This window comes from Lactuca virosa, chromosome 3, assembly GCF_052849685.1.
Source record: "Lactuca virosa cultivar CGN04683 chromosome 3, Lactuca_virosa_CGN04683_v6, whole genome shotgun sequence".
Taxonomy (NCBI): Eukaryota; Viridiplantae; Streptophyta; class Magnoliopsida; order Asterales; family Asteraceae; genus Lactuca; species Lactuca virosa.
In genome coordinates, this window is record NC_136428.1 from 367991777 (window position 1) to 368017049 (window position 25273).

Genomic DNA, 25273 nt, shown 5'->3' on the forward strand with positions numbered 1-25273 from the left:
CGAGTTATACAATAAGAAACGTAATAGAAACCCTAATATACAAGGGATAGATGAGTTGACCGGTTTGACTTGTTGACTTTGGTTGACTTTGACTTGACCAAAAATTGACGGTTGTCACATCATCCCCCGTTAGAAAGAATTTCGTCCTGAAATTAGCGTTTCGACCGGGACTTCAAGAATTTGGAGGAAAGATGGGGGAAACTTTTCGTAGTACAAGAAATTGATATGGCGGGGACCAATCCGCCTGATGTCAAATGACGACCTTGGAATTTCTTATTGTAACATGAGCTGAGTCAATTTAAAAGGAGTTATTGTTTTGGGATGATAGTGTATTCAATGTGTGCCTTTATGCTCCCTGTTTTATCCTTGTGGTTACCACTATGAATATATTATAATGTAGTTAGTGAGTACTGGAATTACGAATGCTTTAACAATTGGTGAAGAAATTTGCATTATAAGTCCTACCAGATCTTTTATAATCGCTTGGTGTAAAATTAGTCGTATATCATTAAGATTGCAAGGGCATTCGGATGGGTGACCCCGCCTTAAGCCCACAACCAAACAAGGAACAGGAAATGAGGCGGAATCACACATTCTAAGTCCATAGAATCTTAATGATATATGGCCACAATGTTTACACTAGCCATCATAGATTCACCAGTAAAAACCTTGTGTTTTTATATAGATGATAAGACTTATTCGGATTTCGACGTGTTCTCGAGATTTATGGTTGATATACTTCAATCGATGCTAGTTTTAGTAAAAAAAAGAAATTTAGAATTTAAACGTCGATGTTAGAAACACATACTGATATTTACGGGCGGTTACGGGGTGGTCTCTCCTGCGGTGATTGCAAGCACCCTTCCACCATCACCGACATACCTTGTCCTTGGACAATCTCTCTTGAAGTGTCCCGTTTCACCGCACTCGTAACAAGTTGGGCTTGCTCCAATGTCGGGGACCTGGTTGATGGGTTGTGCTGGTGCCTTACAGAAACGGGCAGTGTGTCCCTTCCTGTTGCAATTTATGCAATGCAACTCCCAGCAAGCCCCAGTGTGATGGAAGCTACACTTGTTGCATTTCGGAAGGGTTCCAGCGTATTGTTTTATGGGTGCTGGCGTGGCGAGGGTTGTGGCAGCATGAACAGCAACGCTCTGTTGTTTCTTAGTGAAGTCCTGGGTTGGTTGGTCCTTCTTGTTGTCCCAGAACTTCCTTTTGTTGTTCCCTCCTCTTGTTTGATCAGGGGTGGTTATCGTAGTGTCATGGCTGGCATGATGGTCGATGAGTTGTTGTGCCAATTCCTTGGCACTCTCAAAGGTAGTTGGTCTTGAGGCCAACACGTTATCTTGAATTTGAGGGGACAATCCCCAGAGGTATCGCTCTAAATTTTTGCTTTCCGGGGTGACCATAGCGGGACAAAGGAGTGCTAGATCACAGAATCGGACGGTATAGGTTGCAAGGTCAGAGTCTGTCATTTTGAGGTTCCACAGTTCTTGCTCTAGCTTTTGCACCTTGCCCCTTGGGCAATACTCTTTCAGCATCCTTGCCTTCAAGTCCTCCCAACTCATCGAGTTGGCCACTGTAAGCGTCAGTGACTTAACGTGGCCGTTCCACCACGTAAGGGCCCGACCGGAGAAAGTGCGAGCTGCGAATTTGACTTTGATTGCTTCGGGGCACGCACAGATCTCGAAGACAGACTCGGTCTTTTCGAACCACTGCATCAAATCGATGACTCCCCCGCTGCCATTGAATGAATTGGGTCTGGCATTGGTGAAGTCTTTAAAGGAGCATTCTCTAGAACGCCCTTGGCTATCTCCTTGAGTGGAGTTATTAGTACCGCTCCCTGTCCGCCCTGTACCATCAGTGTTGATTTGGGACATAGCAGCTGCCACCGCGGCCGTGACCGCAGCTTGGAACATAACAGGATCATATTGGGGAGGCGGCGGTGGTGGATTTGTTTGCGTTCCGCTAGTGCGTCTAACAGACCTTCGAGGCGGCATCTTTTTGTTATAGAATTTCAAAGACGAAATGAGTATAAGTCTTTTAGTAATGGTTATTAGTCGGGCGTCGTAAAATTAGGTTATTAGTTTTCAAGTATAGTATTTCCCGATTTTTCGAATGTGGAAGACAATTCATAGCAGAGGTTTACATAAATAAACTTATGAATTTAGCAGAAATGACTCGATTGTAATCTTGTGACTTGTTCCATGCCCGATCCACTCCTAAGATCACTCAACGTATACCGGTTGTGTGTAATTAAGGTCCAATAGGCCGTTGAACTTAATGAGTCTGCCCTAAGCCCACAACCAAACAAGGAACAAGACATAAGGCAGACTTACCATTTCTAAGCCGATCGTCTCTTAATTACACATATCCTTGAGGTATACGTTAAGTAATCTTAGAGTTACCATAAGCAAATCGTTCGTAATAACGTCCCTGAGACGTAGTTATGGTGGTGGGTAGAAGTAGGTTTTGTACGGGCGTTAAGATCTACCCATCATGTTGCTCGTGCGAGAATAGGGGTAGAAGAGATAATTAATAGACGCCTAATCCTATAATTACTTATAGGCGGTGATCCTTATTAGTCACGTCTATAATCACGTAGTGCATACCAGTTGTACATAATCTGAGATAGAATAGACCTTCGAATAAATGACTCTACTCTAAGTCCACAACCAAACAAGGAACAGGAAGTAGAGCAATAGTCATAGATTCTAAGTCTATAATATCTTTAATTATGTATAACCTTGGCGTATGCACTCAGTCATTATAGACCTACTAATAGGGGTCTTTAGTTTTCACATAAGTTGGTTATAGTATCACAAAATACTCCTATAGTATTTTAATGTTTGACTTATGCTTTTCAATGTTTGTTTGTAGATAGAATTGGTAAGTTTTTAGACTTGTTGCAACTCCACAACCATTCCCGGGCATATGCTAATCACTTCTGGGTTAGACATAGTTGATCAGGCTATGTCATTCCCACACCTGACCATACATCCCCAAGCCTACTTGTGCCATTCAACAATCACAACTTTTGTTTTGTTCTAGTACGATGCTGACCTTAGTATGTATGCATGCATGTATACTTTTAACAAGAAACTATTTATTTCTAAAAGTATAGTTATTTGAAAATGTTACATCAGAGACCTTAGTCCCAATGCATTTATAGTTTGTATATCTTATGTGGTTCGATATACTTAGTTCACTATAAACAATGCTCTGATACCAATCTGTCACACCCCCAAACCAAGGATGGCGGAAACGTCCGGGGGGTGGAGGACTTCATGTATAGTATCACAACAACGAGTATAATAGTGCTCAAAGTAAATACAACCATCATAAATATAATTGAAAAGGTTACACCATAGAATAAGTTTACATGTTTCAAAATCAATTACATTATGATGACAAAATGAACTGTTTGACGATTTATCGTCCCATCCTCAAAACGCTGTTGGTTTTCCTGTTTCAATGATTTCCTGAGAATACAAGTAGTTTTGAAAAAGTGTCAACAATTAAGTTGGTGAGTTCATAAGAGTTTTGTTTGAGAAAGAAACCGTTTTCCTTGAAAAAGCGACAGAGTATGTTTCCAGAAAATCCAATATTTTCTTAATTAAGTGTGAAATGAAAGCTCCTATGTTATGCGATAATGAACCCTAGAAAGACCTGTAGGTTCCTTCTATAATTACCCAGTGTATATAAGTTATATAGAATTTAGTCGTGATCGACTTAGAATTGGTGGGTCCGCTTTATTTCCTGTTCCTTGTTTGGTTGTGGGCCTAGGGCTGACCCATTACATTCGACGGTCTATTTAACTTAAATTTTATATAACTTATATACACTTAGAGATTATAGAAGGAAACTATAGGAAATTCTAGGATGCACTATTTATTAATATAGAAACTTACAATTCACTCTTTAAGGAAAATATCGGATTTTCTTTGGAAACATATTTCTATTAAAACTACATTACGTCTAGAATTGTTAGGCTTCAGCTATAATTGCTAAGTGTATATGCTAGAGTTATATAAGAATCCAGTCACAATCGACTTAGAATTGGTGGGCCTGCCTTATCGCCTGTTCCTTGTTTGGTTGAGGACCTAGGGCAGAACCATTATATTCAACGGTTTATTTAACTTAAATTTATATAACTTATATACGTTGGGTAATTATAGAAGGAACCTACAGGTCTTTCTAGGGTTCATTATTGCATAACATAGGAGCTTTCATTTCACACTTAATTAAGAAAATATTGGATTTTCTGGAAACATACTCTGTCGCTTTTTCAAGGAAAACGGTTTCTTTCTCAAACAAAACTCTCATGAACTGTAACATCCCGAAATTTAGGTACAGCTATTTAACCCTTCTCTTTTGTCAAATTGTCAAAGTTAGCCCTTGAGTGAAAAGTTGTAGCAAATGAGTACGCTGGGTGTACTCAAGAGTACGCTGCGCGTACTCATGCGCTTGAAATGGACGCGGACCCTTAGAGGTACGCTGGGCGTACCAAGGTTACGCTGGGCGTAACCGGCCCAGATGCAAAACCCTAATTTAGACTTGAGCCCTATATAAAGAAGGTTATGGCCTTATCCTCAGCCACCATTTGAGTGAGTGAAACCCTAAAAGAGAGCCAACCTTCGTTCTAAGCTTGTGTGAGTGTTTTTGGAGCTAAAGTGCCTTTGTGTGTTAGTAAGGAAGAAGAGGAGATTCTTGTGGAGGCTAGAAGTTGGAGTGCAAGCCTTGGATCTGAGTTCTACAGAGGGAAGAGCTTCACTTGGAGGTATAAAGCTCAAAGCTTTCCTTGTTATTTTGATTTGTGCTTCATGGACCATTTCTAGGGTTAAAGTCCCAAAGGTGGAGACTTTATGAGCATAAAGGACTCCATAGACCTAGATCTGTCCCTTTTCAGTGATATATGAGTTATAGATCCATAAAGTTTCCATCTTGGTCGTTGTTATGAAGTCATGCTTGAGTTATGAGCTTTCTAGAGTTGGGAAATGGAATGTTATGGGTGTTAGTGACTTGTCCAGCCATGCAAAGGCTTAAAGTCACCAACTTTATGGATTAAGAGGTTTAGAAAAGGTCAGATCTAGAAGTTGGACGTGAGTCTTAACTGATTAAGACCCTAAAAGCTAAGAAGTCTGAAACTGGGAATTACGCTGGGCGTAATCCCAGTACGCGCGTCGTAGGGGGTTGCATTCCCCGATTCTGTGAGGTTGCCGGGTACGCCCAACGTACAGGTTTGGTACGCGCAGCGTAACCCGGAGAGTTGACTTTTGTTGACTTTTAAGGTTTTGGTCAACATTTGGACTTTGGGTCAGGGAGGGGTAAAATGGTCTTTTACCCTTCTGTGGGACTGTCGAAAAGGGATGTAGTCTAGCCTTGAGAGCCGTTAATGATTTGAAATAATTACTTTATGTGATTAGGCGGGGCTAGGTCGTTGTTTCGAGATTCAGGGATATCGAGCACGTGAGTTACTAGACATCATACGAGGTGAGTCTTCTCACTATACATTACCTAGAGTGGTATCTATGTGTAGACCGGAGGGTCTTGTGTGCTATGTGTTGTATGAGATTATGTGCATTGTGATATATGTATGCTATGTGTTGTACAGACCGGACCGGAGGGTCCAACGATATAGACCGGACCGAAGGGTCCAACGATATAGACCGTACCGAAGGGTCCAACGATACAGACCAGACCGATGGGTCCAACGAGCTATGACTGGACCAGAGGGTCCGACGAGCTACGGGACTGGGGGGGTCCCGCTGAGACACATCGACCGAAGGGTTGTATTATAGCCTTGAGTGGCGTATGTGTTGTATATGGTATTTGGGGAACTCACTAAGCATTTATGCTTACAGTTGTTGTGTTATGTGTTTCAGGTACTAGCGAGGATCGCGGGAAGGCGCCGGCATGATTCGTACACACTGAGAGGATTTATGTATATGAGATCTTGGGACATGTCTTGTTTTGTTACAGTGGACACATTATGTTTTGATGATTATCATACGAATGAAAGTATGTTTTAAAATGAAAAATTGTTTTGAAAATTCACGTTGTTACAAGTTGGTATCAGAGCCTTGGTTTGAGGGATTCGGGTGCATCTTCGGATGAATCTGAACTCAAACTGAGGAATTGAGAAAGTTTTCATAAAATAAACAATTTTTCTAAAAAGAGTAAAAGATTTTGAGAAAGGCAGAAGGAAGTAGTGTGTACGATCAGCCAGCGCCCGAACGGTGATTTCCCAAAATACCCTTACATTATATGTTATGAGATATGTTATGATATGATATGCATGCTAGAGTAGGCTAGGTGTTCATATTAGGACTAGAGTGGCCTGAATTGTGATGCCTTAGCCTAGGAAGGATTTTGCTGCTATGTGATGCTTGAGAGCGAGTAGGTAGCAGTGAGGAGCTGATGAGAGGTCTACCGAAGGGTAGCCTATGCCAATGAGATATAGAGTACTTGTGATCTGGACCCAAGGAGGAGGACTTAGGGTGAATACTGATGCGGTGTGGACGGTAGTATAGGGCCCGTACTACTGAAGACACCGGAGGAGTGCGCACTCTAAGTAAGAATCCTTAGGGTACTAAAGAGCAAGTAGGGTTGAGTATCGAGTACGAGTATACTCGAGCGAATCTCTGATTTCTTTTGTGTTATATTTCAGAGACATCATGGTTGGGACGCGCCACTACCCAGGAGGCAGTGGTACCAGTGATTAGGAGATCCGTAGGTTGATTCATGAGGAGGTGGCTGCGGCCATTCGAGCTGAGATACCAGAGATGTTCGGGTCTATCAAGACCACGTTGATCGAGACTTTTGATGAGCGGTACGCCGCTCTTACTGAGGCTGCTGTTGCTGCGGCCACCACAGCTGTTGCTGCTGCCAGGCCGCAGGGAGGTGACTCGTTGCTGTACCGAGAGTTCAGCAACACGAAGCCACCAGAGTTTGATGGGACGCGGGACCCGATTGCTGTGATGAGGTGGATTTTTGATATCGAGGGATGCTTCTACACCTGCTCGTGTCCAGAGCATCTGAGGGTTCGGTTTGCGTTGAACCAGCTTCGCTTGGGAGCGAAGGACTGGTGGAAGTTTGTGACGGCAGACTTCACTACGGTAGAACTGACTGCGGTGACCTGGGAGAGGTTCACCACGATGTTTCGAGATGAGTATGTTCCCCCTGTGGAGAGGGAATGTCTAGCCCAGGAGTTCTTGTCCCTCAAGCAGGGAACTGAGTCTGTGACAGTGATTACGAGGATGTTTCATGAGAGGGGGTTGTTTTGCCCTGAGCACGTGTCGACTGAGCAGGCACGTATGAGCCGATACTTGAGCATTCTGAGGAGGGATATCCGTGAGTTCGTGGCGAACTCGTCGTACCGGACATTTTCCGAGCTCCAGGAAAATACCCGGAAGAGAGAGATCGAGCTGGAGACTCAGGTCAGGGAGGAGGGCGAGTCTCAGAGGAGGGACAGGCGACCGGCACAGGCGCAGCCGGCAGCCAAGCGGGCAAAGCCCGCTGATTCGAGATCTGGGGGTCCGAAGGGCCGCACTTGCGAGAAGTGCGGCAAGAGCCACGAGGGAGTGTGCAGAGTTGGGGTATGTTACAAATGCGGGAAGGAGGGGCACTATGCGAGGGATTGCCCCAAGGGGTTCATGGTTTTCTTTCATTGCAACCAGATCGGCCATCGGAAGGCCGAGTGCCCACAACTACTTCAGGGATCAGCGCAGGGATCTGAGCCAGCTGCTCGAGCTACTGAGACCCGGCCAGCGAAGGCCGAGACACCGAGGGCTCGCGGGAGAGCTTTTCAGTTGACAGCGGAGGAGGTCCGCGCAACGCCTGATGTCGTGGCTGGTACGTATTCTTTCATTTATTTATGCTGAGTTATGAGATATTGTGCTTATATGATGATATGCGTAGGTACTTTTCTTGTGAGTTCTGTACCTGCCTTAGTGTTATTTGACTCGGGTGCGAGTCGATCATTTGTGTCGATAGCATTTAGTCGGCACATCAGTAGCAGACGAGAGGCGTTGAGTAGACCTCTGCGGGTTTCCATAGCGAACGAGCGAGCGGTGTATGCCACGAACGTGATTCGAGGATGTGTACTCGAGATCTTCGGTGTCGAGTTTCCGATAGATCTGGTCCCGATTGCGATGGGGGACGTATGTGTTATCGTGGGTATGGATTGGCTTAGCCGATTTGGGGCTGTGATAGACTGCGAGCGACAGTTGGTGACGATTCAAGATCCTAGTGGGGGAGTGCTGACAGTTTATGGCGAGGGAACCCGAGGCGGGTCAGCATTCTGTTCGGCTGCCAGAGCGAGGCAGAGTTTGGAGCAGGGCTGCAAAGGGTTCGTAGCTTATGTGATGGATACACGAGAGGCCGCTGGGAGGCCAAGCTCGATGGATGACGTTCCGATAGTGCGTGAGTTCCCAGATGTTTTTCCCGAGGAGTTGCCGGGAGTGCCTCCCGAGAGGCAGGTAGAGTTCCGCATTGATTTGGTTCCGGGGGCAGCGCCTATCGCCAAGGCGCCTTATCGCCTTGCGCCGCCGGAGATGCAGGAGTTATCCTCGCAGCTTCAGGAGCTGCTGGGGAAGGGGTTTATTCGACCGAGTAGCTCACCATGGGGAGCGCCGATCCTTTTTGTCAAGAAAAAGGATGGTTCACACCGGATGTGTATTGATTACCGGGAGTTGAACAAGTTGACGGTCAAGAACCGTTACCCATTACCGAGGATCGACGATTTGTTCGATCAGTTACAGGGAGCGTCTTGGTTCTCCAAGATTGATCTGAGGTCTGGATATCACCAGATGAGAGTACGTGATGAGGATATCCAAAAGACGGCGTTCATGACTCGTTATGGAAATTACGAGTTCATGGTGATGCCTTCGGGCTCACCAATGCACCAACAGCATTCATGGACCTCATGAACAGGGTGTGTAGACCGATGTTGGATCGTTCGGTGATCGTGTTCATCGACGATATATTGGTGTATTCGAGATCTAGAGAGCAGCACGAGGAGCATCTGAGAGAGATTCTCGGGGTATTAAGGACGGAGAGGCTTTATGCCAAATTCTCCAAGTGCGATTTCTGGTTGCGAGAGGTCCAGTTCTTGGGGCATCTCGTCAATCAGAAGGGGATATTGGTCGATCCGGCCAAGATCGAGACAGTGATGAGTTGGGAGGTGTCGAGATCTCCCACCGAGATCAGAAGTTTTCTAGGATTGGCCGGCTATTATCGGAGATTTATCAGGGATTTCTCCAAGATTGTCGTGCCTCTCACCAGATTGACCCGGAAGGGTGTTGCTTTTTCATGGGGTCCGGAGCAGCAGACCTCATTTGAGACGCTTCGCCAGAAGTTATGCGAAGCCCCTGTGTTAGCCCTCCCGGAAGGGATGGAGGATTTTGTGGTATATTGTGACGAATCGATATCGGGGTTAGGTGCAGTACTTATGCAGAGGGGGCATGTGATAGCATATGCATCGAGGCAACTGAAGCCTCATGAGACGAGATATCCCACCCACGATCTGGAGTTGGGGGCAGTGGTGTTCGCCCTCAAGATCTGGCGTCACTATTTGTATGGGGTTCGGTGTACCATATACACGGACCACAAGAGCTTGAAGTATTTGATGGATCAGCCCAATCTGAATATGCGTCAGAGGAGATGGTTGGACGTGGTGAAGGATTACGATTGTGAGATCCTGTACCACCCGGGCAAAGCTAATGTTGTAGCTGATGCGCTGAGCCGTAGGGCGGAAAGTGCCCCGATTCGAGGAACTTGCATGAGATTGACAGTGATGACCCCGGTGTTGGACACCATCCGGGAGGCCCAGGCAGAGGCCGTGATACCGGAGAACCGCAAGAGGGAGCGGGTGATCGGACAGGTGTCCGAGTTCGTTATCGATAGTCGAGGGCTGATGACCTTTCAGGATCGGATTTGGGTGCCGCATGCAGGAGGGGCACATACCATTCTGATGGAGGAGGCGCATAGATCGAGGTTCTCGATCCATCCCGGGGCCACGAAGATGTATTTGGACCTGAAGAAAGATTATTGGTGGCCCTGTATGAAGAGGGATGTCGCGTGGTTTGTCGAGAGGTGCTTGACCTATCGCCAGGTTAAGGCCGAGCACCAGCGTCCGCATGGCAAGTTGCAGCCGCTTGAGGTTCCCAAGTGGAAGTGGGAACATATTTCCATGGATTTCATCACCAAATTGCCAAGGACCGCGAGGGGTGTCGATGCAATTTGGGTGATCGTCGACCGGCTGACGAAAAGCGCGCATTTTCTCGCTATCGGTGAGAGCTCTTCTGCGGAGAGGCTGGCAGAGTTGTATGTGAGGGAGGTGGTATCACGACATGGGGTGCCGATATCGATTGTGTCAGATCGAGATGTACGTTTCACTTCCAGGTTCTGGAAGAAGTTTCACGAGGAGTTGGGTACGAGGTTGCATTTCAGTACTGCTTACCACCCCCAGACTGACGGACAAAGTGAGCAGACGATTCAGACGCTCGAGGACATGCTTCGAGCATGTGTGTTGGACTTCGGAGGAAGTTGGGACACGTACTTGCCATTGGCTGAATTTTCCTACAACAACAGCCACCATTCTAGCATTGGTATGCCTCCCTTCGAGTTGTTGTACGGAAGGAGGTGTCGGACTCCCATCTGTTGGGGAGAGGTAGGACAGCGTGTGATGGGTAGTACAGAGATAGTGCTGCAGACGACAGAGCAGATACAACAGTTTAGACAGAGGTTACTGACGGCTCAGAGTCGTCAGAAGAGTTATGCGGATAGACGACGATCCGAGCTTGAGTTCCAGGTGGGAGATTTCGTACTCCTGAAGGTATCTCCTTGGAAAGGAGTGATCCGGTTCAGGAAGAGGGGCAAGTTGGGGCCCCGGTACATCGGTCCGTTCAGGGTGACTGCGAGGGTGGGCAAGGTAGCATATCGGTTAGAGCTACCTGCGGAGTTGAGTCAGATTCATGATACCTTCCACGTGTCTCAGTTGAGGAAGTGTATAGCCGACGAGTCGGCGGTGGTACCACTGGAGGATATTCAGGTGGATGCGAGCCTGAATTATGCTGATAGGCCAATCGCGATTGTGGATCGAAAGATCAAGGTTCTGAGGAACAAGGAGGTGCCCCTGGTTCAGGTTCAGTGGCAACATCGGAGGGGGTCTGAGCTGACTTGGGAGACAGAGTCAGAGATGCGGGAGCAGCATCCGGAGATGTTTACAGCATGAGACTTCGAGGGCGAAGTCTGGTTCTAGTGGGGGAGAATTGTAACATCCCGAAATTCAGGTACAATTATTTAACCCTTCTCTTTTGTCAAATTGTCAAAGTTAGCCCTTGAGTGAAAAGTTGTAGCAAATGAGTACGCTGGGCGTAGTAAAGAGTACGTTGCGCGTACTCATGCGCTTGAAATGGACGCGGACCCTTAGAGGTACGCTGGGCGTACCAAGGTTACGCTGGGCGTAACCGGCCCAGATGCAAAACCCTAATTTAGACTTGAGCCCTATATAAAGAAGGTTATGGACTTATCCTCAGCCACCATTTGAGTGAGTGAAACCCTAAAAGAGAGCCAACCTTCGTTCTAAGCTTGTGTGAGTGTTTTTGGAGCTAAAGTGCCTTTGTGTGTTAGTAAGGAAGAAGAGGAGATTCTTGTGGAGGCTAGAAGTTGGAGTGCAAGCCTTGGATCTGAGTTCTACAGAGGGAAGAGCTTCACTTGGAGGTATAAAGCTCAAAGCTTTCCTTGTTATTTTGATTTGTGCTTCATGGACCATTTCTAGGGTTAAAGTCCCAAAGGTGGAGACTTTATGAGCATAAAGGACTCCATAGACCTAGATCTGTCCCTTTTCAGTGATATATGAGTTATAGATCCATAAAGTTTCTATCTTGGTCGTTGTTATGAAGTCATGCTTGAGTTATGAGCTTTCTAGAGTTGGGAAATGGAATGTTATGGGTGTTAGTGACTTGTCCAGCCATGCAAAGGCTTAAAGTCACCAACTTTATGGATTAAGAGGTTTAGAAAAGGTCAGATCTAGAAGTTGGACGTGAGTCTTAACTGATTAAGACCCTAAAAGCTAAGAAGTCTGAAACTGGGAATTACGCTGGGCGTAATCCCAGTACGCGTGACGTAGGGGGTTGCATTCCTCGATTCTGTGAGGTTGCCGGGTACGCCCAGCGTACAGGTTTGGTACGCGCAGCGTAACCCGGAGAGTTGACTTTTGTTGACTTTTAAGGTTTTGGTCAACATTTGGACTTTGGGTCAGGGAGGGGTAAAATGGTCTTTTACCTTTCTGTGGGACTGTAGAAAAGGGATGTAGTCTAGCCTTGAGAGCCGTTAATGATTTGAAATAATTACTTTATGTGATTAGGCGGGGCTAGGTCGTTGTTTCGAGATTCAGGGATATCGAGCACGTGAGTTACTAGACATCATACGAGGTGAGTCTTCTCACTATACATTACCTAGAGTGGTATCTATGTGTAGACCAGAGGGTCTTGTGTGCTATGTGTTGTATGAGATTATGTGCATTGTGATATATGTATGCTATGTGTTGTACAGACCGGACCGGAGGGTCCAACGATATAGACCGGACCGAAGGGTCCAACGATATAGACCGTACCGAAGGGTCCAACGATACAGACCAGACCGATGGGTCCAACGAGCTATGACTGGACCAGAGGGTCCGACGAGCTACGGGACTGGGGGGGTCCCGCTGAGACACATCGACCGAAGGGTCGTATTATAGCCTCGAGTGGCGTATGTGTTGTATGTGGTATTTGGGGAACTCACTAAGCATTTATGCTTACAGTTGTTGTGTTATGTGTTTCAGGTACTAGCGAGGATCGCGGGAAGGCGCCGGCATGATTCGTACACACTGAGAGGATTTATGTATATGAGATTTTGGGACATGTCTTGTTTTGTTACAGTGGACACATTATGTTTTGATGATTATCGTACGAATGAAAGTATGTTTTAAAATGAAAAATTGTTTTGAAAATTCACGTTGTTACATGAACTCACCAAATTAATTGTTGACACTTTTTCAAAACTACTTGTATTCTCAGGAAATCAGTGAAACAGGAAAACCAACAGCATTTTGAGGATGGGACGATAAATCGTCAAACAGTTCATTTTGTCATCATAATGTAATTGATTTTGAAACATGTAAACTTATTCTATGGTGTAACCTTTTCAATTATATTTATGATGGTTGTATTTACTTTGAGCACTATTATACTCGTTGTTGTGATACTATACATGAAGTCCTCCACCCCCGGACGTTTCCGCCATCCTTGGTTTGGGGGTGTGACACCCTCCTTGGGCCAAAAACATTAGTTAACCTTATTCGGGCCATAGTTGGGCCGAAAACTCTTCATCAACATAGTATTGGGCCGTAAACCTCCTAATGGGCCTTAATGGGCCATAAGGAATCATTTTAAGAATTAATTGGGCTAATACCGTTCATGGATCATTTATTGGACCGAGAGCCATTTATTTTTGGGCCTTCTTGGGCCGGAAATCCTTTATGGGCTATTGGTTTTCGGTTATACTTCAAAAACGAGCCCAACACTTTTCTCTTCTCCCCTCTCCTATTGGGCCGATCGGCCATTGTTAAAAAAAAATAAAAAAAATGGATGGCATGGGATAATCTTGTGACAACTCACCATTATATTGCATGTAAACATGCAATTTACCTCCCATGTATCCAAGCATATTGTATTATCCATTAAGTATTGTCCACTAATCTCTTTCCCTCTCATCCTTATCTCGGTCGATCCTCTCTCAATCACCCTCCCATTCATTTCAAAATTCACACACACATTTTCCTTCTTCTCTAAGCTTCAAGTGTTCTCTTCACTTCTTGCTCCAAAAACCGTGGGTTTTGGGTGTATGCAACAAGAAGTTCACTTCAAGCTTTACATCTTTGGTAAGTTACATAACTTTCAAGTATTTAATTCCATGTTACACTAAGAACTCTTCCTTATACAACTTCATTTCGTGTTCAAGCTTCTTAGAACCATCCCAACTTCGAAACTCTCCTCGAGGAAGCTATCTAGGCCGAAAACCTTCCTTCCTCTTTCTCTTCAAAACCGATCAAACCTCAAGGTGAGCTTCATACCCCTTGTTTTCATGATTTTCCATCTTTAGTGGGGGAATACAAGCTTGGTTTTGTGTTTAATCTTAGTATTTATGCATGCATGTGTGTATTTTTCATGATATGTTGTGTGATATGTTATGAAACTATGTTAAACACTCATAAACTCGAAATATCTTCCAAGATTTGAAGATATTAGGAAACAAGTTACTTTATGTAACTCACTATGATGCTTGGAAAGATTAAACATGTTAAAAGTTACTAGAAAACCAAAGTAAGTATACAAAAGGGCCATACTTGACAATAAAGATAAACAAAATGGATTTTATTTGATATTCTCGGTATTAATGGGCCTAAAGTGTCACTTTTGATAAAAATGGGCTTTTAATGTCATTCTCGGTATTAATGGGCCAAAAGTGTCATTTTTGATAAAAATGGACTTTTTTTTGACATTCACGGTTTTATTGGGCCAAAAGTGTCATTTTTGATTAAAAAAAATGGGTTTTTAATGTCATTCACAGTTTTATTGGGCCTAAAGTGTCATTTTTGATAAAAATGGGCTTTTAATGTCATTTACGGTTTTATGGGCCAAAAGTGTCATTTTTTGATAAAAATGGGCTTTATCTGACATTCACGGTTTTATTGGGCCAAAAATATTATTTTTGATAAAAATGGGCTTTTATTGTCAATTTCGGTATTTTTTGGCTAAAAGGGTCATTTTTGGTAAAAATGGGCTTTTTATGACATTTTCATTTAAAATGGGCCGAAAATGAACTAATTAACAAATTTGGGCTAAAAATGACTTTTTATATAAAATGGGCCGAAATTGGATTATTTAGTAAAATGGGCCCACTTATAACAATTTGGACCAAAAATTGGGTCTTATATGACCATTCTATCCTAATTGGGCCTTATATGACATCTTTTATGTTAATTGGCCTTTAGTGTCAATTTTATGTAAATTGGACCTCTCGTGAACATATCGTTAACCATTGATTATTTTGAAAACAACGATGAAACAACGAACTATTCCGACACTCTCGATAAAAATGATTACATTTTTACTATTTATGAGTTATAGTCAAAAATAGACACCCGTAACATTATTTTAACGCTAAAATAATGAAACACACAATTCGCGTAAATTTCGTTAAGTCTCTTGTGAGACGCCCCTTCATCGTACCTACCTTAGTGTACACCGTAAGCCCTGTAGTTATAACCAGAGTCTCCTGGAGGGAGAACGACAATTTGTGTATAGATCTATACGGGGTTGACACCTCACACCTGAGCTACTCGCTACAGCTAGACAGACCAGTCTAGGGTGACAAATGTCTTCTCAGAAACCGACGCCTGAAGAACGTCAATACAGGCACTCCATCATATTAGTGTGGTTATAACGACTCACATAGAGAATAACAAAACTATTATAAGTTTTACGCTGAATATATACATACCACTCAGTTTTGCAAAGTATAAACACTGTGTTGATTATTTGTATTATCCACCTCACTCCGGTCTTTGGGTTTAAGACCACAATTTCTCATGACACAAAAAATACAGGATTTTCTGGGAATCACTCTCTATACATTTTACAAACAAGATATAACAAGGATACACATGCTATAATACAAGATTTGAAACAAAACCCACTAACTATTTATTTTAGAAAATATCGGATTTTCTGGAGTTTACAAACCAATACAAAGTTTTCATTTAAACATACTTATGAGCTCACCAACATTTTATATGTTGACGCTTTTCAAAATAACTTGTATTCTCAGGAACTCATTAAGCAGGTTGGCAGCTTTGGATTTTTGGGAATTTGCTGTATTTTTGTTTTCACCATACACTTGTTATTTTTGGGATGTAATTTATGAATGGATACAATGATGCAAACCATGTATGTTGTTATATTATATGTATGGTGATGATGATTGTCTATGTTTCATTTATATACACTTGTTATGATATTACAAGATGAAGTCATTCGCCCCCGGACGTTTCCGTTGTTCCGGTTCGGGGGTGTGACAGATTGGTATCAGAGCAATGTTTATAGTGAACTAGTATATCTAATCATACAAGATATGCAACTATAAATACATTGGGACTAAAATACTCTAACAAAAATAAAATACATACATATGTGTGCATATTAAAGTATTGTCAATATAAGAAACTATAAAAGTCTTTAGAGGAATTGAACGTCGCGGTTAAACCCGGGCAGTTATGTAATCGTATTGGGGATAAATATAGCCTGATCAACTATATTTATTCAAAACACGACGAACATGTGTTTGGGAGTGATCGTGGTGGGCAACGAATCTAAAACTTGCCAACCTTGTATCCAAAAATGTTAAGGAACCAAACATAAACAATTAAAATATTATAGGAGTATTTTAGGATATTATGTAACCTTCGTACGTACACTTTCTACACGCTCCTCACACCTCCATTCTCGCGCAGGCACCATGGCCGAGTATCAGCACGAAGACCACTACTACCAAGCCTTGGTGGCCAATGGTTGGATTGATGAAGAACCAGAAGAGATTCAAGGGGGAAACCCAGAAGTAGGACCGGAAGAATATCTAGAAATGGACTATGAGGGTGGAAAATCTGATAAGGAGTCAGATGAGGAAGAAGGCATCCGAGAAATCTTGAGCGAACTCCACCCTTCGGAAGCAATATCAGACCAGTACGTAGCACAGGAGTACCCTACTGACCGACTACGCTCCTTAGAGGAGGAAGTAGCCACTCTCAAGCAACAACTCTTTGCAGCCGAAGCTAGGGCAGTTCGAGCAGAACAAAAGGAAGCTGAGATCACTCGTGAAATGGCCGAACTCCTTGTGCGTCATTTCGGCGTATGAGTGTCACCACACTACTAGTTAGTATTATTATGCTATTTGACGTTATCTTCTTTGTTTTACCTTGTGTATGTAGGGTTGACCCCTCGATTAAGTGATTACACTACTTGATGGGGTTGTTATGATGTTTGACTATTATCCCATGTACTGTAGGCCTTATAAAGGCCAAATTTTCACGTAACATGTACTAAACCTCCACTATTAATGAGATAAGTATGTTTCATTTGTGATGTTGTTATCTAGCTATGCTTTCTATTCATATTATTTCTTGATATTGTATGATTTCACTTATAAGTACAACCGAACCACCGCAACCGCTAGATAATAAAGGAATTCGAAACCAAAAACTACTATGTACTCATCAACTTTCTGTTCCATGACAGAAGATGACTAGACAGCCCGTTCGCCGAAATAACAACACGACTTCACAACCGCCACCACCGCCGTCCCAATCGGAGATAAACTCTGCTGCTTTCCAGGCAGCAGTCTCAGCTGCAATCACTGCGACATTGGCTCATATCCACAATAGAAACAATGGAGGTGGAAATGGTCAGGGAACAGGCAGCTCCAATCATGGAATGAATCAAGCGCCTACAAAAGCATGCACCTATAAAGATTTTTCTAATGCGAAGCCCCGAACATTCAACGGAACCGGTGGGGTGATAACTTTAAAACGTTGGATCGAGAAGACCAAGTCCATCTTCGAAATTTGTGAATGCCCGGAAGAAAGTAAAGTGAAGTTTGCGGCCTGTACGTTCGTTGATCAAGCCCTATCATGGTGGAATGGCCATGTTAAGGCCTTAACACTTCCAGTTGCAAATTCCATGCCGTGGGAGGAACTCAAGGAGATGTTGTTGGCTGAATATTGTCCACGTGGGGAAATACAGAAGCTGGAACAGGAATTATGGAATCTTACTGTGCAAAACTCAGATATTGAAGCCTATATCGCTAGGTTCAGCGAGCTGGCACTTTTATGTCCAGGAATGATAACCTCGGAGGGAAAGAAAATCGAATGTTTCATTTGGGGGGTTAACTCCTCCAATTCAGGGGAACGTGATTGCAGCAAACCCTGAAAATTTCGATAGTGCAAAGCGTCTAGCTCAGAAGCTCTATGATCATGGAAACAAGAAGGGCACCAAGAATACTGTGACGGAAGCCAAGAAGGAAGGAGGCAACAAGAAGAATTCGAGAAATAAAAGGAAAGGGGGACAGTCTTCAGGATCTTCTAAGAAACAGCAAACGGTAGCAGTTCACGCTGCTACCGCTCAAAACCTCATCAACTCCAACTGCAACCACTACAACCAACCCAGCACCTGCAAAACCCTACGCAGGTTCCCACCCGAAGCGTGACAAGTGTAGTTTCCATCATGTCAGTGTTGGATTTGGTGTCTAAGCCCATAACTATAACTGGTATGTACTTGACCCGATTGTAGCATGGTCCCTTTTTGGGTTGCCTTCACCAGTGCAATTTGATAGGAAGGATTTTTGAGAATAAGGTTAGTTGTGATTTATTAATATATTATTAGTATAATATATTAATAATATTTAATTAGTATTGATCAAGAATTAATTTGGAATTAATTTTGTGATCAAAAGAGACTACTTAAATATATGGGGATTAATTATGTAAATCAGTCATTCTTGTAATGTGGACTAATGATCCATGACTAAATGGTTGGGCTAAACCAATAAGATAATTCATGGATAGTCCATGGAGGTTAACCCATGGAGCATAAGAATGTGAAAAGTCATGGAGCATTAGGGTTTACAAAGTGTAACCCTAGTGTTTGCCACATTATAAATAGTGCCCCCATAAGCCAAAATCGGTTACACACTCTTTAGAGTCAAGCTTCTTATTCTCCTAAAACCTCCTCTTGCATTTTGGTGTTTGTGAACCAATAGAGGCATCACACTTGAGGTTCTCAATCTTTCAAAGGTCAAGAACTCTACCCTACTCAAGAGGTAAGCATCCAAACTAAGTTTTATATTATATAGCTTCAATTGTATGCTAGTTAGGGAGAGTGCTTTGGAAATTGAAAATATGCATGTATAATAGAGAAAACATAGATCCAAAGCATTTAGGGTTGCATGTGCACCATAGGAGTGGTATAGTGCTCAAAACCCAACAGTGGCATTAGAGCCTAGGGTTGTTTTCTATTATATTTGATATTTACTAGTTTTTCAAAGCTGAAAAAATCGAAATTTTTTCCTCTGACTGGTGAACTCGCCTAGTACATGAATAGACCCGACGAGTCCACTCAGTAACAGAGCAACTCGCCGAGTCCAGTTCATGTACTCGACGAGTTGAAGGCTCTGTGTGCAGAATTTCGAGTTTCTTGGCCTGGTTTGGATTTGGAACACTACCACAAACTGTTTTGGATCATTGGAAATGTTGTTTATGATATGGTAGTGCTTGTACTCATCCAAACACAAGATAATTGTCAAAGTTTTAAAATAATTGTTGTTTTTATATGACAAACAAATTGCTTTCAAATTGTTGACTTGAAAAATTATCTTGCCTATGAGTTTAGTTAGATCAGGAATTATGTGATAATTTAGTTGTTAGAAAAATGATCTAAATGATGTTTAATGACCTCCATAACTTGTCCTCAAGTTATGGAAAATGAAAGGTCTCATACATTAAAATCAATTAAACTCATAAGTTATGAATGTGAAGAGTTTTGACAAGTTTCAAAACTTGCCCTCAAGTTTTGGAATTTGTAGAGTCTCATCAATGAAACTTTAATTCCAAACCCTAGAGTTTTAAAAGTTAAAATTCAACCCTTATACTTTATAATATTATAAGTTTAATAATATATATATATATATATATATATATATATATATATATATATATATATGTACAAGACAAAGTCGGTCTTACCGTTAGTAGGCCTCATTCACGAAGCCGGTCTATAAGGGGGTATAAGGTTACTGCCTATAAAATGGTAGTTTAATGGGTGTCCACTCTCACTCACCGCTTCCTTGACTGGTGGAGGGTCGTTAGCTGAACGGGTAGGATAGGACATTAATTCTCCCTCATTAAAAGTATAATGATAAAATATAAAGTAACTAAACCTTTATTAAATTCCCAATCTTAGTTACTTTAGGAAAAATGTGAAATGGTGCTAATCAATGAAATTACACTTTGCACCTTGTTAAGTCGTTAGTGGAGCGTGTGTGGTTAACCAGCACACTAATCTGGGACTGACAATGTGTGGCAAAGGGTAACTTGGTGTTAATCATAGATCAATAGTGCGCGTGTGGTTAACCGGCACATTGATTAGGGGATTTGTAACATTAGGTGTACCAAGCTAATTTTCATGGTTATTCACTCCTTGTTTGTGATCCTCGGCATCCCAGTCACAAACATGAAGGACACAATCGAGATTTAAACATGCCATTGAAAAGTTCAATGAATCTCAAAGGTCTAGGAATTTCAAATCCAATTAAAACTTAATAATCTATTTCGTTTTTCATGGTGGAAATTAGTAAATCGTCATTTACCTACCTTCAAATATTTTACAATTGGATTACGGCATCCCTTTTCGCAATTGTAGAATATTGTGTTAGGTCCTAGCCTTAATATTTCATATTGAGTGTAATATTAAGGATAATCATCTAATATAAGCTTTGTTCTTCTTTTAAAGATGTATATCCCAAACAATGCTTCCAACCCAATCCCTTCAGACTCTTTCTCCCTAATGAATCTATGTGGGAGGGTCATTTTCGATGGCTTGAATTTCAATGATTGTATTCGAAACATCAGGATGGATATTCGTTATGAGGACAAAGAATATGTCCTAGATAAAGAGCTCAAAGAGATTGATGTCACCACTGCTACTCCTGAACAAATCGCTGAACATACCACTCATGAGAGGGATGCGACAAAGGTGTCGTGTCTAATGATTGCAACCATGACTGCTGAGCTGCAGAAGTCCTATGAGGACTACTACCCCTATGAAATGTATCATGATTTGATGGAAAGATACCATCAAAGTGCTCGGCAGTAGAGGTATGAGATCATTGCCTCCATGATCACAACCAAAATGAAGGATGGTGAACCCATCATGGCCCACTTGCAAAAGATGCAGAGATTCGTGGAGCGCTTGCTTAAATTAACTGTTAATTTTGATGAAGAGTTGGCCATAGATATTATTCTACACTCTTTACCTTCTTGTTATGATCAGTTCTGTATGACTTATCATATGAATAAGGAGGAGGTCACTCTTAGCAAGCTTCAAGGCCTTCTTAGGACTGCAGAAAGCAACCTGAAAGGCAAATCGGTCGTGTCTACTCCTACTACTACTTCTGCCCCTGTTCTGGCAATTGGACATGGGAAGGGAAAGAAGAGGAAGGCTCCCTACAAGAGCCGCAATGGAAAGTCTCTTGATGGATCCTCTTCTAGTGGGACCAAAGCTCGTTCTGTTAATCCCCTTCCAATCAGAAGGAAGCTGAGTGCTTCCACTGCCATGATAAAGGGCACTGGAAACGAAGCTGCCCCAAGTACTTGCAGGACATTAAGGATGGGAAGATCAAACTCTCATTTGCAGGTATTTACACTATTCAATCTAATAACTCATCACATGCTAATTCTTGGGTCCTTGATACAGGTTGTTGTATTCACATTTGTTATGATTTGCAGGGACTAAAAAGAAGTTGGGATGTGGAGCACGGGAAGATAAACTTAATCATGGGAAATAGGAAAGTGTCCCCTGTGACCAAGATTGGAGTTTATTCTTTATTGCTTACTAATGGTTTTAATTTAGATTTGAATAATTGTTGTTACTCAGCCGATATGGCGAGAAATGTTATTTCCTTTCACAGTTTGTATAAACAAGGTTTTACCTTTTCTTTTAATAATGAAAATGGTGGTATTTATGCTTATTGTAATGATGTATTTTATTTTGAAGCATTACCTTGCAATGGTATATATGAAACTGTGATGGTTGTAGATAACTTAGGAAATAATGTGTTGAATATTGATTCTTCCAATGATTTGGATAAAGCATGCTTGTGGCATTGTCGTCTTGGACATGTCAACAAGAAGCGCATAGCCCAACTCCAAAAGGATGGAGTTTTGGAATCATTCGACTTAAAGTCGGATGATACTTACGAATCTTGTTTACTTAGAAAGATGACCAAGTCACCCTTCACCGGAACTTGTGAAAGGGGTGAAGGTCTGTTGGATCTCATACACACAGATATGTGTGGGCCATTCAGAACCGCCACAAGGGATGTTAACCGCTTCTATGTGACTTTTACTGACGATTATAATAGATATGGGTATATTTACTTAATCAAGCATAAGTCAGAAACTTTTGAAAAGTTCAAGGAGTTTAAGCAAGAAATGGAGAATCAATTGGGCAGGAAGATAAAGATGCTGCGATCCGATCAAGGAGGAGAGTATAATAGTATCGAGTTCCTTGACTATCTTAAGGAATGTGGAATTGTTTCACAATTGACACCGCCTAGGACACCACAGCTTAATGGTGTGGCTGAGAGGCGCAATAGAACCTTGCTAGACATGGTTCATTCCATGATGAGTCGAACTTCGTTACCTATCTCATTCTGGGGGTATGCCTTAGAGATTGCCGCCCATATCTTTAATCTAGTTCCTACCAAAAAGGTTTCCAAAACACCTCACGAGATGTGGACAGGGAAAGTTCCCACTTTAGACCATATCAAAGTTTCGGGTTGCGAGACTTTTGTGAGAAAATAAACTCACAACAAGCTCGAACCTCGGAGTGAGCGATGTATTTTCATCGGCTACCCACAGAAATCCTTTGGATATCTCTTCTATAGACCGAGTGACAATGTTGTCTTCGTTGGGAGGAGAGGAGTCTTTCGTGAGAGAGAACGCATAGGCCAAGGAAACAGTAGGAGGCAAATTGACCTTGAAAAGCTTCAAGAGTCAAGCGGTAAAGGAACCTCAAACACTAGTAATCAACCTGAGGAGGAAACTCCAATTGATCCATTTGACGAGTCCTTACCTCTGAGGCGTTCCAGTAGAGTTAGAAATACACCTGAGTTTTATGGTTTCCATATTACTAGTGAAGGTGATACTTTTATCAGTGATAGCACACTGGTAAATTTGGATGAACCTAACAGCTACAAGGAAGCCATGGCAGGCCCCGAGTCTGCAAAATAGAAAGAGGCTATGGACAGCGAGATTCAGTCCATGTGTGACAATCAATTTTGGAACTTGGTTGATAATGTACCGGGTCGTAAGACAGTCGGGTACAAATGGATCTTCAAGAAGAAGACTGACATGGATGGGAAAGTACACACATATAAGGCGCGACTGGTTGCGAAGGGCTTTACTCAAACTCCAGGAGTTGACTATGATGAAACCTTCTCACTAGTAGCGAAGATTAAGTCTATAAGGATTATGTTAGCCATAGCTGCATTTCATGATTATGAAATATGGCAAATGGATGTCAAAACCGCTTTCCTTAATGGAAAGTTGGCTGAAGATGTTTACATGAGTCAGCCAGAGGGTTTTGTCAATACAGAGTACCCTGATAGAGTGTGTAAGCTTGACAAATCCATATATGGATTGAAACAAGCATCTCGTAGATGGAATCTTTGTTTTGATGAGAAAGTCAAAGAGTTTGGATTTTCGAGAAGCGAGGATGAGTCATGTGTATATGTCAAAGCTAGTGGGAGTATAGTGAGCTTTCTGGTATTGTATGTAGATGACATACTGCTCATAGGAAACGATATTCCAACCTTGCAGGAGGTCAAGTCCTGGTTTGGGAAGTGTTTCGCTATGAAGGACCTCGGAGAAGCTGCTTATATCCTAGGGATAAGAATATTGATAGACAGGAGTAAAAGGCTAATAGGACTTAGTCAAAGTACCTACTTGGACAAGGTGTTGAAGCGTTTCAGCATGGAGAACTCCAAGAAAGGTAACCTACCTATCCTAAGCAATACCAAACTGAGTAAGACTCAGAGTCCGAGTACAGAGGCTGAGATAGTAGAGATGAGTCGAATACCATATGCTTCCGCAGTTGGCTCGATCATGTATGCTATGACTTATACTCGCCCTGATGTGGCCTTTGCTTTGAGCATGGTCAGCAGATATCAAGGGAATCCTGGTAAAGCTCATTGGACTGCAGTTAAGAACATTCTTAAGTACCTGCGGAGGACGAAGGACTGGGTCCTTACCCTCGGTGGGAGTGATGACTTGAGAGTGACAGGGTATAGCGACGCCAACTTTCAAACCGACAGAGATAATTTCCGCTCTCAGTTGGGCTGGGTGTTTACCCTGAATGGAGGAGCAGTGACATGGAAAAGTTCCAAGCAGGAGACTGTAGCTGACTCAACGTATGAATCAGAGTACATAGCAGAAAGCGAAGCATCGAAGGAGGCAATATGGTTGAAAAACTTCATTGGAGACCTTGGAGTCATTCCATCCATAAAGGAGCCTATGGAGATTTTCTACGATAATGAAGGGGCGGTTGCCTTAACCAAGGAACCGAGAGATTATGGTAGATCCAGGCATATCAACAGAAAGTACCACTTCATAAGACATCAAGTAGAAGAAGGGTACCTTGTGGTAAAGGGGATATCGTCAGAGGACAACCCAGCAGATCCTCTTACAAAGGGATTGACTTAGGTTAAGCACTTGCAGCATGCGAGGAGCATTGGGCTAAAGGACGATATTAGTTTTAGTAATTAGATAAATCGAAACTTGTAATAGCTAAATTGTAATTGACATTTGATGATTGAATAAAAGGAGTTTTATTTATAAGTAAAGTTGTTGTCTTGTGTCAATTATTTACTATTGTTTCACTTTGCATGTTTTGACTTCCAGAATAATAAAATTATGATTATTATTATTATTCAAACTATCCACAGTCGATCATACGTTGGAAGTAAGTATGTAATAAGACTGTCATGAGTTGGCCTGTAGATTGTCTAAGGAGTTAGACATAGCAAGAGTATGCTACACCATTCATGAGTGCTCCTTAAATAAGATTTGAGTATTGGATTCAACCCGCACTCACTTGAATTACTTCATGGAATTTATCACGAGTAATTATGAGACGGTAATATCATATAATCTTCAAACCAAGATATATGAGTTGTTGACTACGAGTTGGTTGTGCATTGATGGCACGAAAACACATCAGTAACTTGATGTTATAAAACGTGTCGTTGTGCATGATTTAATAAGTAGTTAGTACAAGCATATAATGTCGAAGTTTATCTGTTCCTTTTATCATAAGAGGATTAAAAGCGATATCTTGGGCCCCTCGATGATTCTGTTTTGACTTATGTGTCGGGCCCGGTCAGAACTAAATTGATGTGT